The sequence below is a fragment of the Neopsephotus bourkii genome, unplaced genomic scaffold (assembly GCF_033783945.1).
Source record: "Neopsephotus bourkii isolate Nb327-2 ecotype Australia unplaced genomic scaffold, CSIRO-AGI_Nbou_v1 NB_31, whole genome shotgun sequence".
NCBI classification, from domain to species: domain Eukaryota; kingdom Metazoa; phylum Chordata; class Aves; order Psittaciformes; family Psittacidae; genus Neopsephotus; species Neopsephotus bourkii.
The window spans coordinates 1042928-1057800 of NW_026900548.1; positions in this window are offsets into that span (position 1 = coordinate 1042928).

The following is a 14873-nucleotide window of genomic DNA, read 5'->3' on the forward strand; positions in this document are numbered from 1 at the left end:
AAAAGCCCTTTAAGCTCATCCAGTCCAACCGTTCCCCAGTACTGCCAAGGCCACCACTAACCCATGGCACTGACGGGCTGATCCACATGGTTTGTCAACATGCTTGGGACACAGCTAGGCTGGCCCCTAGCAGGAACGCTGGGTCCTGGTGGCCTCTGGAAAGGGCTGGGTGGGCCCAGCAGGTGGCAATGCAGCCCAGCAGCATGAGCCACCCAGCCACTGCCAAGCATCCCTGGCAGCTAAATCCCACCTGAGAGTTGTGGTTCAGCTCTTGGGTAGCCCTGGGAATGTCATTCAAACCAGAGGGCACACACAGGTGAGGCTGTACTGGAATACCGTGTGGGATGACAGAGATGGGAGAAACGTGGACCCCCCTCAGAAGTGCATAGCCTCTAAGTGAGTCCTGCGTCCTTAGAGCAGGTTCCCATCATCACGGTACTCAATGGCACAACTGACCTTTGAAAGCAGAGGATGAAGATCTCTGTGTCAGGTGCAAAGCACAGCTGCTCTGAAAGCCAAAGAGGACCATCGCATCTTGGCATCCCACAGGATTTTTGCTGTTTCAGAATCAAAACCACTCCCGCAAAAGCTGTTCAGGAAAAGCAGAACAAAAGCTGTCATTACAGCTGCAGCTTTGAGACAAAGCTTGCTATTGCCTCACCCACAAAGCTTTGTGTTCCCAAGTGTTGGTTTCACTCCCAGCATAGTGGTCCCTACTGTTTCCTCCTGCAGCACATCTGCCTGAACACACTTCTGGTTTTACCTCTCTCCTCACCCCCCTTCACCCACTCAGTGGATTTTACACTGCACAAATCCAGTGTACAGCACAACAGCAAGGGGAAGGCAAAATGCCATGTGAGAGGAAGGCATAACCAGCTTAGCACAAGGAAACCTGTGCCCTCCCTGCATATCTCACAGGGAGCAAGCGTGTGAGCACAGCCCAGGACCACCAGAGGGAAACCTCATCCCCAGTATTTGGGCCATCTAGATGCCAAGAGTTGCCGGCAGAAAGGGGAGAAGAGGATTAAGTTATTTTTTCAGACTTTCCTCAACTCCAGAGGCACAAGAGGCATCTGGTTCTGCCCCTCTCTGTGCTGGATGGGACACATTCATGCTCAGACACTGAGCATTCCCTCTGCTTCCCCCAGAGGGTGAAAGATGGCAAATCTGGCTAGAAAGTACATCAGATCCTGTAATGCATGGCCACCCTTGAAGCCTGTGGATGACAGTACATTGCTCTGCTTCCTTCTTCGGACAGCCAGTGATGGAGAAGGCACAAAGGCAGCACCAAAACCAATTTGAAAGCCTTAGGAAGGGAATGTGGAGAGCCATTTAGCTCCATCTCCTCATAGCTGGGGAATTTCTTGCTGGCAGGACACGTGTCAGGCAGCCCTTGTGAAAAGCTCATTCTGCAGCCAGTTTGCTGCACCATTTGCAGTGATCTCAGGCAGTAACTGAATCCACTGGTAGTACTTCACCATCCCTAATTCCCATTGGAGCCAGGCCCATAAATAGTGGAGCATGCAGCTGCATGCAGGGTGGGAGCAAATGTTCCACATAACGGCTGTTGGCTCTGATCAGCTTGAGGAGTCAATCACATTTCCACCATTTGGCTGAGTTCTATTATAGTTATCCCTCCTTAAGGATACTCCTCACTAGTGCAGGGGAGATCCCAGTAGTGCCAAACAGCTTCCTTGTAGGGGATACCCAATGCACCCTTTAGGTGCAGGGGTACTCCCTATTCCCAGAAGCTTTTTGGAGCTGTTTTGTAGCACTTTGCTCTGTCACTGAGGTGCTCCTCTTCCATATTGATGCTCCCAGTAGTGAACAGGAAGGGATCGATCTGATCATTACAAGTGGCTGGGAAAATTAAGAGAGAGAGAGACCTCAGGAGACAAAGTCTAAGAGACTGCAGGAGGGTCACCATGAAACATAAGCTTTGGATGAGAGCACCTCTTATATCCAGGGATAGCCTCATCAGGAATTCATAGTCCATTTATCACTGTGGGAAAGAGGACAAACCCCACCCGGGTGCAGCTACAGTGGGTTGCAGTTAGGTGAAAGCCACACCAAGGTACAGCCCAGCAGCTCCAGAACAGGGCTCACCACCCACCAGACTGTAGTACTGAGTGTTTAAAAGCCTGACAAATTCATGTGCAGGAAGCTGGGCTCTGGACCAGAAGTGGGAAGTTGCCAGTGGAAGCATTTGGGAACCCCTGGTGATTCATCACCACAGAGAATGGATAAATTCCAGGGTGTTTATACCACCCAAAGCTGGGAAATATCCTGTTTCAGCAGGGCTGAGCCCGTGCTTTACAAGCACACAGAGAAGACAGAGCCTGATGTAGGGATCCCAAATGAGTACAGATGTGTCAGCACACAGACCCTTTAAAACAGGACAATCGTGTTTCTCCTCTCTTTTATTATCTTCACAATACCAATAGCTCCAATTCCCTGGTTTTCATCAGCAATAATCTCATCCCTTCACTCCAGTAACCATTTAGCCTTGCACTGCATAGTCTATGTATGCCAGTGTTGAATTACTGCCTTGTAAAACCAAGGAGCAATGATATTAGCACGTCGTTCCCATATCCCTGATTTGTGACAGGTGATATCAGCAAGGGTAAAGTAAGACATTCTCTTCCCCTGCTTTTCTCACTTGAAGATTTAAATATATGCTCTATAATAAGAGGGCCTGACCTGGGATTCTTCCCAGCAGCAGTTCTCACAAAGCCTATAGAAAGGTGATCACCTTCCTACACTTCTGTCCTTTCTAAATTGGCTGAAATAGTCCAAAAGACAGAAACATTACTGGGAGAATACAGAAATATGGACAAGCAAGGCAAGTCCTCAAGCCCACCTTCTTAGGAAACCAGGCCAAGAACAGTGAATCATGTTACTCTGAGCATGAAAGTTGCAGCCAAACTATTCACTTAGGAAATGGATTAGATGTACCTGAACGGAACTCTTCAGTGATCCATGTGCAGCTTGGATCTCCCTTAGATAAAATGAGGGATAAATTCCGCAGTGAATGGCCCCATTTGGGAGTATTACCAGCCTAAACACATTTTCTACTGTAAAAGGTTTATGCTGTGCCCATGCAGGCCAAGCGGCTTTAATGATTTCAGATGATGGAAGTTTCACATCCCATCCTGCCACCACTTCTGATCCAAATCAGATATAGCATCCACATGGAAAGATCAGGTTTGCTCCAGCAGCTGTCTTCTCTGTATGATCAGTTCAGGATGGTGCCTCCACACCACTTCCAAGGGCAGCTTTAGGAGCTCTACTAGGAACTGGGAGAAAGCCTCAATGCACGTGGGACCATAGGGCTGGGCTCCAGCCTAAGAAGTTTCTATGTGATGCCCTAACGATGCTGTAATCACCATAATTTCACCAAAAGGAGAAAAACTTGGAGGAGAAGGGCTGGAGGTGATGTCTGAAAGCTGCTCAGGTGAGGCAGTCACATCTAGTGGATGTGATCCTGCCCCTTTAGTCCGCTCTTGTGAGACCCCACTTGCAGCACTGTGTGCAGCTCTGGTGTCCTCAACATCACAAGCACATGGAGCTGTTGGAGCAAGTCCAGAGGAGACCATGAAGATGATCAGGGGACTGGAACACCTACCGTATGGAGCCAGGCTGAGAACATTGGGGCTGTTCAGCCTGGAGAAGAGAACCTGTGTGGAGACCTCAGAGAAGCTTCCAGTGTCTGAAGGGGGCTACAAGGATGCTGGAGAGGGACTCTTCATCAGGGACTGTAGCGCTAGGACAAGGGGTGATGGGTTCAAACTGAAACAGGGGAAGCTCATGTTGGAGATAAGAAAAAATTTCTTCCCTGTGAGGGTGCTGAGGTGCTGGCACAGGGTACCCAGAGAAGTGGTGAGTGCTCCATCCCTGGCAATGTTCAAGGCCAGGTTGGACAGGGCTTGGAGCAGCACAGTCTAGTGTGAGGTGTCCTTACCATGGCAGGGGGGCTGGAGCTGGATGACCTTAAGGTCCTTTCCAACCCTAACTATTCTATGATTCCATGTGCTTTGCCTTCAACTGGGACTCAGCAGCCAAACTGACTTCCTCTGTCTGCAACTGCCAAGCTGAGCTCCTCCAACAAGTGATTCAGCTGCTCTCTGCTTTGGTTTTCTCCCATTTCTATTGCACATTTCCCAGCAGCTCTGAGGAAGGGTTTCTCATTATTTCCTGATGTTTGCACGCAGAGACCCCAGTTAGAGTTTGAACTCTGAAATGTTTGCATTTGCTATATTGAAAATAGTAACAATTTTACAGCATCTTCAAAATGCTCACAAGCTGCCGAGGAAGAAACTGGTACCCAAAGCCCCAGGTATACAAACACAGAACTGAAAGCAATGCAAAATTAATGCTCTGTCTCCAACATTATGCCTTCCAAGTCTTGTGAGAGAATACTTTGGGGGAAAAAAGTGCTTCATTTGCCAGGCAAAGAAACATCTGAACCATTTCTCCTATGATTAACCCTTTACCATCACGCCCTGCTGCTGGGACTGGATTCACAGCCATCAGGAGGGCAGCAGCATCCCACATCTCAGAGATAGCTGCCAGCTCTGTTGCTTTGCAAACTTCCCTTCTCCCTGACTCTGGCCAGGCCTGCCAGCTCAGCTATAAGGGAGAGAAAGGTGGGCAGAACACCCCCTGCTCCCAGCCAGCATTGCCCAGTCCGGGGAGCTTGCAGGAAATGTGCTCAGTGAAGGTAGGTGCCAGGAAACTAGACTGAGGTGGAGTATTCTCTGTTACGATATGGATCACAGCCCTGCCCTTTGCCTACATGCAAGCCCATCCCATAGGAGCTCTGAAGAGCACACAGCAAAGAAACTATCATCAGGTCTTTAAAAACACCATGAGGGGCTTTACTTAACCACTGCAAAGGTCACTTGCCTGCATGGAAAACTGAGTTATAATGAAGCATACTAGGTTTGCCAGCCAGGACTGTCAGAGAGCTGATAGAAACAGCAGGGATCTCTTGGCCATCCATTCTACAGCATCCCAAGAGCCTCGCTAGCTATCGGGCACATCATCTTCAGTTCCAGCTAAACCACTGGACATAACCTTTAGATGTGACACAGAGCTGGGAGCCTGCATGAACACAAATTTAGGGATGGAAGAAAAGACAACACACAGGGGGAAAAGAATCCAACTGGCATTTTGCAATGGCCATGGAAGGTGAAAAGTGGCATCTTTTAGGACCAGACAGAAGGTGGCAAGAAATGCATTAAAAAGAAATAGAAGGGGACATACCAAGAGGCTCTTCTGACCCTAAAACAAGGAGCTAGAAACCACACTGAACTGTGATCTTCTTAAAATGAACTGGAAATAATGAAATGCCCCTTATCTTTGCTTTCCAGAGGGACAGAGCACTTTCTGTTTTAATCATGAAAGCACTGGGATGGGAATTGAGGCCCCATAAGGTAGCCACTGCACAGACTTGCTCTGGGCCCAGAGCTCAGAAAGGAAAGGTGTGCCTGATCCCATCAATTCAGCACCCAAGCATTCACAGGCGACACCTTTGTGCCGAGTACCTAAATCCTGTTTGTACATATTTTCCTAGCTCTCCCTATGCCTTGAACCCACTTACCTAAGTGCCTTGCTGTATTTATGTCTTTGATTTCATCCTCCTCATACCACTGTTTCCCATTAGGTTCTTTTTCTCCTTAATTTGAACCCTAATCATGCAACATACAATGTACAGTGTACTACACATCCTCGTGGCCCCAGAGACATCATTAGAAGCAGACTTAGCTATCACTTGCCCTTTAAAAACCCATCTGCAGTAACAGATTTTCTAAGTGAAGCGAGTTGAGACACCTTGATTTGGAGGATGTTCAGCTTAAACATCCATGAAAAGAGGCTGCAGGGGGGCTTTGAGGAGTTTGGTTTGGGTTTGTTAAACAGGAGAGTGTTCATCACTGTCTGAAAAGCCACAATTGGTCTCAAAATCACTTGTGACTACTGAAATCCTTGGCCAATAAATAACAATTACCATCCTCATTACTGAGCAAAGGCTGACAGGGAAAGTGAGTCTGCATCAGAGCACACAGAGGGGAAGAGCAGCTGAAGCTACCAGCACCACGTTCCTGCTGGCAGATGTCACCTTCTCCCAAGAGCTACCATTGCCACTGTTTTCCTCAGCTGTCTAATCCTGAGCTGCAGCAAACACACAGCTCCTCTTCCTCCCACAGAGCAGGCAGACCACAAGTGTTCACAGTGTGCTGCAGATCTGGGTTTCTGCTTCCCTTTACGGGACAGGTCTGTGGGACAAAACACAGTTGTCAAGTGGATTAGCAATTGGGGAACGTCAGGTTTGAACTCTACTGTGAAGGAAGCATATTTGCTAAATGAGATGTGCTGGGATTGGAGGCAAGGTGCTTTTGAGCATTCACCACCCTCAGGTAGAGATGCAAATGCGCTACCCAGGATCTGCAGCCTGCTTGTATTAAATGCTAAACCTCACAGCAGACTGAGGGACTTGGTTACGGTTCCTCTTTAAATGCTGTCAAAATGACAATGAAAAAGCCATACAAAATCCTTGTGGAAATTGAAGCTCTCAGGAAGGTTTGTTTCCCTTCATAATGACAACAGAAGGGAACTGTAAGAAGTGAAAAAAAAAAACAACTCCAGGGACTGCATCCACACTGGAAGCTTCCTTGGAGGCATCTTCACAGTGATGCTCTAAAGGAGCATACATGCCATCTGATTTTAAGAGACTGAATTGATTCCAGACCATAAAAAAAGCACAAATGGGAGAGAGATGCTCCCAACTCCAAAAGCAGTGGGCAGGAAAAGTGACATTCCAGCCTCAAATCTCACAGGCTGGTAGCTATGGTGTTCTGAAAAGCCCCCCTTCTCCAAGCTATCCTAAAAGCTGTGCCAAACTGACATTCAACTCAGGAAAAGAGAGAAGGGAGCCACTGGCAAAGGTGGAGGAAGCTCCCTTTGTGATGAAGCCAACTTTAATTCATTTTATCACACCAGTTGCAAAACACAACCAGAATTCCCCTCTCTTGGGAATGTTGTCTGAATGTTGTAAAACACACTAGATACCTTCATAGATAACACTGCTCTTTGAGTACAGTGTAGTGGTGGCAGAGAAATCACTACTAAATACATCACTTCCATTTTGTGGAAATGTCTTATATTCTTCAGCAAAAGTCTTCTCCAGATCTATTTACTTGACAAAAGCTTTTCAAAATACTTGCTTAAAACTCATAATGAACTTGTTATTGCAGAAATTTATCTGCACCACATGCTGAGTTAGACAAACCAGGCAGGAAGTAAAAATACAACGCGGTTTACCTGTTAGTCAAGCCTGGCTGGATTTTCAGTTGTGAATAGTTATGTTTAACCCTCTTTGACAAACCTAGAACGTAAAGTTCATTTGCCAAAGTGAATTGGGGTAGGGGGAGGAAATCAAATTTGACCATTGCCAAAGAAATAGGGTGATTCGACTGATTTGACGTCATGAGGTTGGAGTTGCTGTCAGGAGACTTGCATGGCAGCATCACCTTTCAGGATCCGATCTCTCACCTAACTTGATGCCCCAACAGGTGTGAATGAAAGCTTCTTCCACAATACCTACCGCTGTCATTTAAGCTGTCCTTGCTACAAAGAGTCATCCAAATCAGCTTGGCATTTAGGGTGCAGCTGCACTTGCTGTTCCCATTCTATGATCCAATATTTCTCAAGGAGAAAGGTAGAAAGAACCTTGTAAGTAAGAAGGGTTAAGTCACACCCGCACGTACACACACAGTGGCCCACAGCCAACTGCTGCAGTTCTATCAGCAGAGTCACCTGGGGGAGATGAGTTTGGGAGAAAGGTATTTAATAAAAATAACAGGCATTTCTGAACTACCTTTGGGGGTAACAGTCTTCATATAGTGTGTCATCAGCTTCTCACCAGCAGCTCTGAAGGCATCTCATATTGCAAAGCAACTGACTTTGACAGAGGTTTAACAAGCAGGAGGGAAGCTCTCAGGGCTGGCTCTTCAAGCAGAAGTGGCTGGAACTGAAACCTTGCTCGTACTGCACTCTGTAAGCAAACCTCCAGAGTCCTGATTCCATGCATCTTCTACAAAATATCATCTTTAAACACAATAGTTGAGGGAGCTGCAGATGGAGGCAGAGGCAGCTCGCACTGGTTGCCAAACATGGGGCACACAAAGCTTTATTAGGGTTTTTATGGTTCTCAGTCACTCCCTAGCGCCACAGGGACCCCCCAGAGGGTCCCCTTAAGCCCTTGTGCTCTGACATCTTGTCCAGCCTCCCATGAGTTCCAGGTCCTCGATCCAGCAGCAGCTTCTGTGAGAGCATATATGTGATCTCCTGCAAACCACTTCTGATCTCATAGGTCACACAAGCAGCAAAATGACATTCCTGAGCATCACTGTGCCACTTGCCTCCCTACAGCTAAATAAGGGGTGCAGCAGCAGCAGGCTATTTAAAGAAAGCCAGCACAGCTACTTGACACATCCTGGAGGACAGACGTGACACGTGTATGCATCACTGCTCCCCAAACAGCAGCCTCGCACTCACAAACAGCTTCAATGGGAAGGTTCTGCAGTGCTTTACCAAGGCCTGTTTTCACATGCAGAGGGAACAGAGGTGTCATGAGCCCAAAACAAAAGGCCGAGCTCTATCTATCGCAGTTACTTTTACACAGCCTGGCCAGCTGTGTCAGCAGGGAAACCTTCCTGCCTCCTGTAAGAAGCACATGGAAGCTCACTGTGTGCTCTGTCCCCTTGGTCCACAGCACAATTGGTTGCTGAGTATCCCCTCTCCCACTGAAATCCTTAAGGGACCCACATCATCTTCTCATGACACTTCTAAGCTGATGCTCACTATCCCTGGCTGGCTAGAGGAGTGCAAGGAAACCCTGCCAGACCCTGCAGCATCTTTTGCCTGCTGGCTGGAGGAGGCCTCTCCAGCCACAGGCTGGGCACTGAGAATAGAAATCCTAGTAGGATAATAGGACACAGTACCATTATAAAGCACCTGTTAATGCTATGGAAGACTGCAAGTCCATAGATAACATCGAGCTGAACACCACAGAATCACAGAATAGTCTGGCTTGGAAGTGATCCACAAAGCTCATCTAGGCCAATCCCCTGCAATGAGCAGGGACATCTTCAACTAGACCAGGTTGCCCAGAAGCACATCCAGCCTCGCTGGGAGGCTGGACCAAAGGTGCTGTGTCAATTACACAAGGATGCTGCAGCTGGAGTGACACAGAGAACACTCTGCCTCAAATCCCCACACATCCAAAGCAAGATGTCAGCTCCATCTTAGCATTATAGAACCTTTCCATGTCAATCTCTACATACAGACACTTTTTATACCGGATGCTCAGGAACACTCTCATAGCGATTCATGAGAACGACCGAGCTCATCAAATGTGATATGCCCATTTGTGTTCACTCAGACAAATGTGGTACATGTTCTATTCTAGATATTTGCGTGGATCTCCATCAGGCTTAATAAGCCTTGACAATGCTACTTAGATTCTTCAGATAGTTTTCTGAGATACATACAATCGATCATAGTATGTAGTTATAGCCCTCTTTGCTCAAAGAACATCGCCTTCATGGATATGATGCAAAACACACAGGTATTGTCTGAAACCTACACAGCTTCCATAACTCTGAAGAACTTACCGGTAGACATGGAAACAGCTGGAAGATTTTAGTTCCTACAGCTTTATTCTTGTTGGGCTGTCTCAAGGTTTGCATATGACTGAGCTACACACTACTTAAATCCTAACACAATAGCAAGACATATTTATGCAGTTAGAAAACAGGGTGTTCTGGTACATTGAACATATGTTGGAGTGTTTGGGCATTTAGCAATATTAAGCAAATACAGACCATGTGCTTGCCAGAGACAGGATTTCAACAAGGACACAGAATGCATGATCATAAACAGTAGGATCTGAGAAAAGACACATTTCCTTTTAAATGGGTCCAATTTAACTCCTCTGCTGCATGCTCCAGGGAAAAGAGAGGAGGTGAAAGGTATCAAATCTCTTCAGCTCACACACAGGTTGTGGGACCCTGAAGCTGCAGGAATCCCAATTACTCAATGCAGCCGTTGGGTGTTTTATCCTATGTAGTGTAGGAAAGCATGCAGAGATTAACATCTTACGTAGTGCCTAACCTTTATGTTTAAAATTACACAGTACCCCTCTGGGCCTGTCAGCCTGTGTTTTCCTTGGTAAAGAGTCCTGTGCAGTTGGACTTGATACACACATTCTTCCTCAGCATCAGCCCTTGCCAAAAGAGCTGGGCAACAGGAGCAAGGCACAGCCCTGCAGATTTTGGTTGCATTTCAACCAGGCACTTGTATTTCAGAGCCTGGCTGCTCAGTGATCTATAAACTGATGCTCATGAAAAGCAAACCGAGACGTCAAAGAAATGATCGAAACCTTTAGAGGGCAGTGGAAAGTAAGCTGCAAAGAGCACTTGGGTGGCACCTTCTTCCTCAGGGAACAATGGCATTGGGAAGGTGACCTGAAGGCAGCCCTGAGTCACCCAGCAGAGGTGAGAAGCAGCACACCTTCAGCAAGCTGCTCCCAACCATCAGCCAGTGACTGAGATGCTGCAGGCTGTCCAAGGAATGCCTTGTATGTCACTGCCAGTTGCTGGAACACACTGACATTGGCTGGGACAGAATTAGAAAACCTTGAGCGGGAGGGCAATGCAGCACAAGTGCTAAGTCAGCCACAGGCTATATGCGGCGCTCCAGTTGGTGCCTTCTTTCCCCTTCTTCACATACTCATTCCTGTGCCTGTTCCTTCAGCCCTACACTGCCCAGTGACTCCTCATGGTCCTGGCTGTGTTCAGGCTACCAACACCTTACACAGCACTTGAAGGAGCCAAAAGGTGAATCCTTCCAAAATACACTCACCACCTCCCTCAAGCCAATGGAGCCCTTCACTTGTGCACATAATCCAGCCTTTGTGGCATTATATAGAAACCCAGACTCATTTGGGTTGAAGGAACTTTAAAGCTCATCCAGTTCCAACCCCCTGCCACGGGCAGGGACACCTTCCACTAGAGCAGGTTGCTCCAAGCCCCTGTGTCCAACCTGGCCTTGAACACTGCCAGGGATGGGGCAGCCACAGCTTCTCTGGGCACCCTGTGCCAGCGCCTCAGCACCCTCACAGGGAAAGAATAAAATGCAATGCTGTCTCCAGTGTTCATCCATCACTGCCCTACTGCCCACCACCTGCAAATTCCATGGTGCCCTGTTTGCTGGTGATATTCCTGCACTGTCACCCCAATGTACATCTCCTCCTGTGCTGTGCCCTGGTCCCAGATCACCTTTCCCAAGGACAACTCTTTTTGGACAAATATCTCCGAAACTCACTGACCTGTCCATTTATTGGGCATGACTCTCTTCTGCACAAGCTTCCACACCTCATCAGGATGTCCTGCAGCTGTGAGTAGCTTGGATAGCAAATGGCTTTGCCTTTCTGTGTTGACAGTGCCTCACACACTGTAAGCACTGACAAATCCAGATCATTAGCAGGTTAATTAGGCACCCTGCTGCACACAGCATTACAGCCTGAAGCCCAGGTCTTGAGATAGTTTTCTGGCAGCAGGTCCCTTGTTCCTTGAAGTGTGTGGTGAAGATGTGTGAGAATCAAATGAGAGGAGCAGCCAGCAAAGGTGGTCAGCTCTCTTTTATGACCCAACCCACATGTTTAAGAGAGAGCACAGAGATCTCTACATCATCTGGGAAAATGCACCCTGTCTCTATCAAGTTGAAGAACTGCTTAAGCTCAGTGAAATGGAATATATGTTCCTTCCACATTTGTTACGAATTATAGTAACACTGATAATCTTGATAACTGCCTAAATGGCCACTCTCTTCCTGCTTCTTATTAGGTTCTTTGCCTTAAATAGTCCCCCAGCAATGAGTTTCACAATCTAAAATTAACTCAGTCACAGCCAAAACCAGGACACTGGTGCTAGAAAAAAAACTATTCCCATGTATTAGTTTTCAATTTCACTAAACCTCCCCCTGTTTGCATTCAAAAGGCTTTTCCATGAATTTCCCTGTACTTCTTGTAACTTTGGATAATGGCATTGCTTCCCACTTACAGGGTGAATTAAAGCAGGCTGTTGTACCAGGGCATAACTCCAAACCATTGCGGTCCTTCTCAAAGCTCATACTTGCCACATGGTACACGTACACCCGGATTTTTCCTGCTGACACTGCAGCCGCCCAACCTTCAGTACAGGAGCATGGCAAATATGTAACAGCAACAGGTGTCAGACAGGAATTGATCACAGGAAAGACAGAACATGTCAGACAGCTGAAACATATAAGTGTGCATGGGACAGGAGAAAGGCTCCAAGAAGAGACTGCAATAGGTTGACTGTCCTTGGATATTTGTAAACAGTGTGTATTCTCACTGGTACATACCTTGCCTGAAAGGAAACTCCCACCGGAGCTTTCTGAGTAACCAACACTTTCCCAAGCGCTTGATCTGACATCCTGGGATCAACCTGACAACAAGCAAGGAAACTGCATTTGAAACCGGCACTCAAACAGATGCAGTCAACTTGCAGTGGCCCTTTTGGTCATAGCATACTGATGAGCATGTGCTTGCCCAAAAAGCATCTCTTCCTCTGTGGCCTCCTAAACCAGTCCGCTGGCTACCTTGATCAGAGTGAAGCACCCAGAAGGAAATCACTGGCCTAAGCTTCTCTGAGCAAACTTACCCTGAAAGAAGCATGCTTTATCTTCTGACCCCTGCACAACACTGTAACTAGCACAAATGTCTGTTGGGCAGTCACTGTAGCATTTGGGGCTTGGTGGACATATCAACAGTGTAGAAGGAAAGAGAAGCTCCTATGTGGATAGTGAAAAAGCAAATACTTTGGTTTTAAGTTGCTGGCAAAATGTGAAGTTAATTGCTTTTTCAAACACTTTGGACAGCAAAAGGCAAAAGTCTCAAAGTTCATTGTTAAAGAGAAGCAGCAGCGCTCACCCTTTCAAACAGCTCCATGACTTGCACGCTCCCCTGAAATAGGGATATCTAGTCTCCTACTTCACTGCATGGATTTAAACCATTGCTTCACTCCTCACAGAGGAGGGTCTGACTCCCTGGGCTACACTAAACCCGAAGACAGAGGCATCCTCTTAAAACTGGGTCAGAAATGCAGAGACTTCAGAGTAACTGCAATCCAGCAGTGCAATGAAACTCCCATTATGGCGCTGCAGTCAATGCCCCTTTTGTGTGACTTCAGCCTGAGAAAAGGAACATATTCCACTTCAGAGCTGTCAGAATAAGTCCCATCAATGCCCTGGGTGGAAAACACACTTCCCTTGTATTAATTGAACTAAATGCAGCCCAAATGCATGGAAGTTTTGAGTTGACCAGAGCTTCATCCTTATCAATTAAACCATTTGTAAAAACTTGGCAAGCCCCAAGCAAGCTGACCCCTGGTTCACTGAGTAGCAGAACTACCAGGGCATGATTTCCAACCAGCAGCTTTCTCACTACTGGATTTTCTGGGGCCTTAAGAAATCTGAAGCTCTGTCATTGATCATTATCCTTAACATGGATTCTCCTGCAGGAGAGGGGCATCCACGCACTCCCTAGGAGCTGTGCAGCAGACAAGGCAGATGCCAGTGATAACTCACATCCTCAGCTGCTGCTGCTTTCCCTTAGAAGTGGATCTGGGCAAGTTCTAGCAAGCATGAGGAGTTTGTGCTTGTATTTCTGCTCACACCAAGCTGCTGCTAAAAGCAGGAAAGGAGCCTTCCTGCTGTAGCCCTGGATGAGATGGTACAACGACATCAACTTCCATGCGAGAGCACAGGGACGCATCTCCTCTGCATGACCTGGGACAACTCTGCTCCCTAGGGACAGACCTGATGCACTCCCAGAGATGTCTTGGGACACATCCAAGCTTGCCAGGCAGATAAACCCTGTCCCAGGCTCAAAAAACTGACTGGATCCAAATCCTTATCTCAGCAACTGAAGCAATGACCTGCCACCCTCCTCTGTACCTGTTTATCTTCTCACCTGATCAATACACACTTATTTTATGGCAGTTCCTCACAAACCCTCCTTTCCTAGCAGCATAAAGCATGCTCAGACACATCCAAGTTCTTACTTGTGCAGAGCCAGCACTATGTCCATAGTTCATTTATGAAAACCTGTCTTCCTTTCAAAATGTATTTGATGGTGGTTTTCAGTCTTATTTCACTGCAAGTCACCTCAGGTGACTGTAGAAGTGATTAGATCATCACTGGCTCTTCCTTGCAATTGAAGTTCTCATAGGTGTAGATCTATTTCCACTATTTGTAAACACTGTCTACTTCCACCCTCAAATTATACCTCCAGGATCTGGTGGATTTTGCCAAACCTAAGCACGTTTTCTTACATGAAAATACACCTTTACCCACTCTCCATCCTTTTTTTTTTTTGGTGTGCATCTTTGTAAGTTTTCCTTCCTTAAAGCCCATTAATCTAAAATGAACGTGCCTGGATACACTGCCAGCCTTTGGATGCAAAGTGTCTGTCCAAGACTTCAGACTCTGTTTCTCATTACAAAACACTCCACAGTGTTCACAAGACAGAAATAAGGAGCCCATCAAAAGCCTTGCACTCAGTAGCACCGAACTTCAGGAGGTTGGAGAGTAAATGGGGGAGAGACTGCTGGGCAAAGGATCAACAATCAGCCGGCCTGGGTTTTCCTGCAGGAAATCTCAATGTACCAACCTGGGGAACCATCAGGTTTTAAAGAGTTAGAAGCTCTTTCGCTGTGTTGGAAAAAGTCTACTGAAACCAGAAAGGCCATCTTCTCCTGAAAGCTGTGTCTCCTGGAGAGCATAGGGAA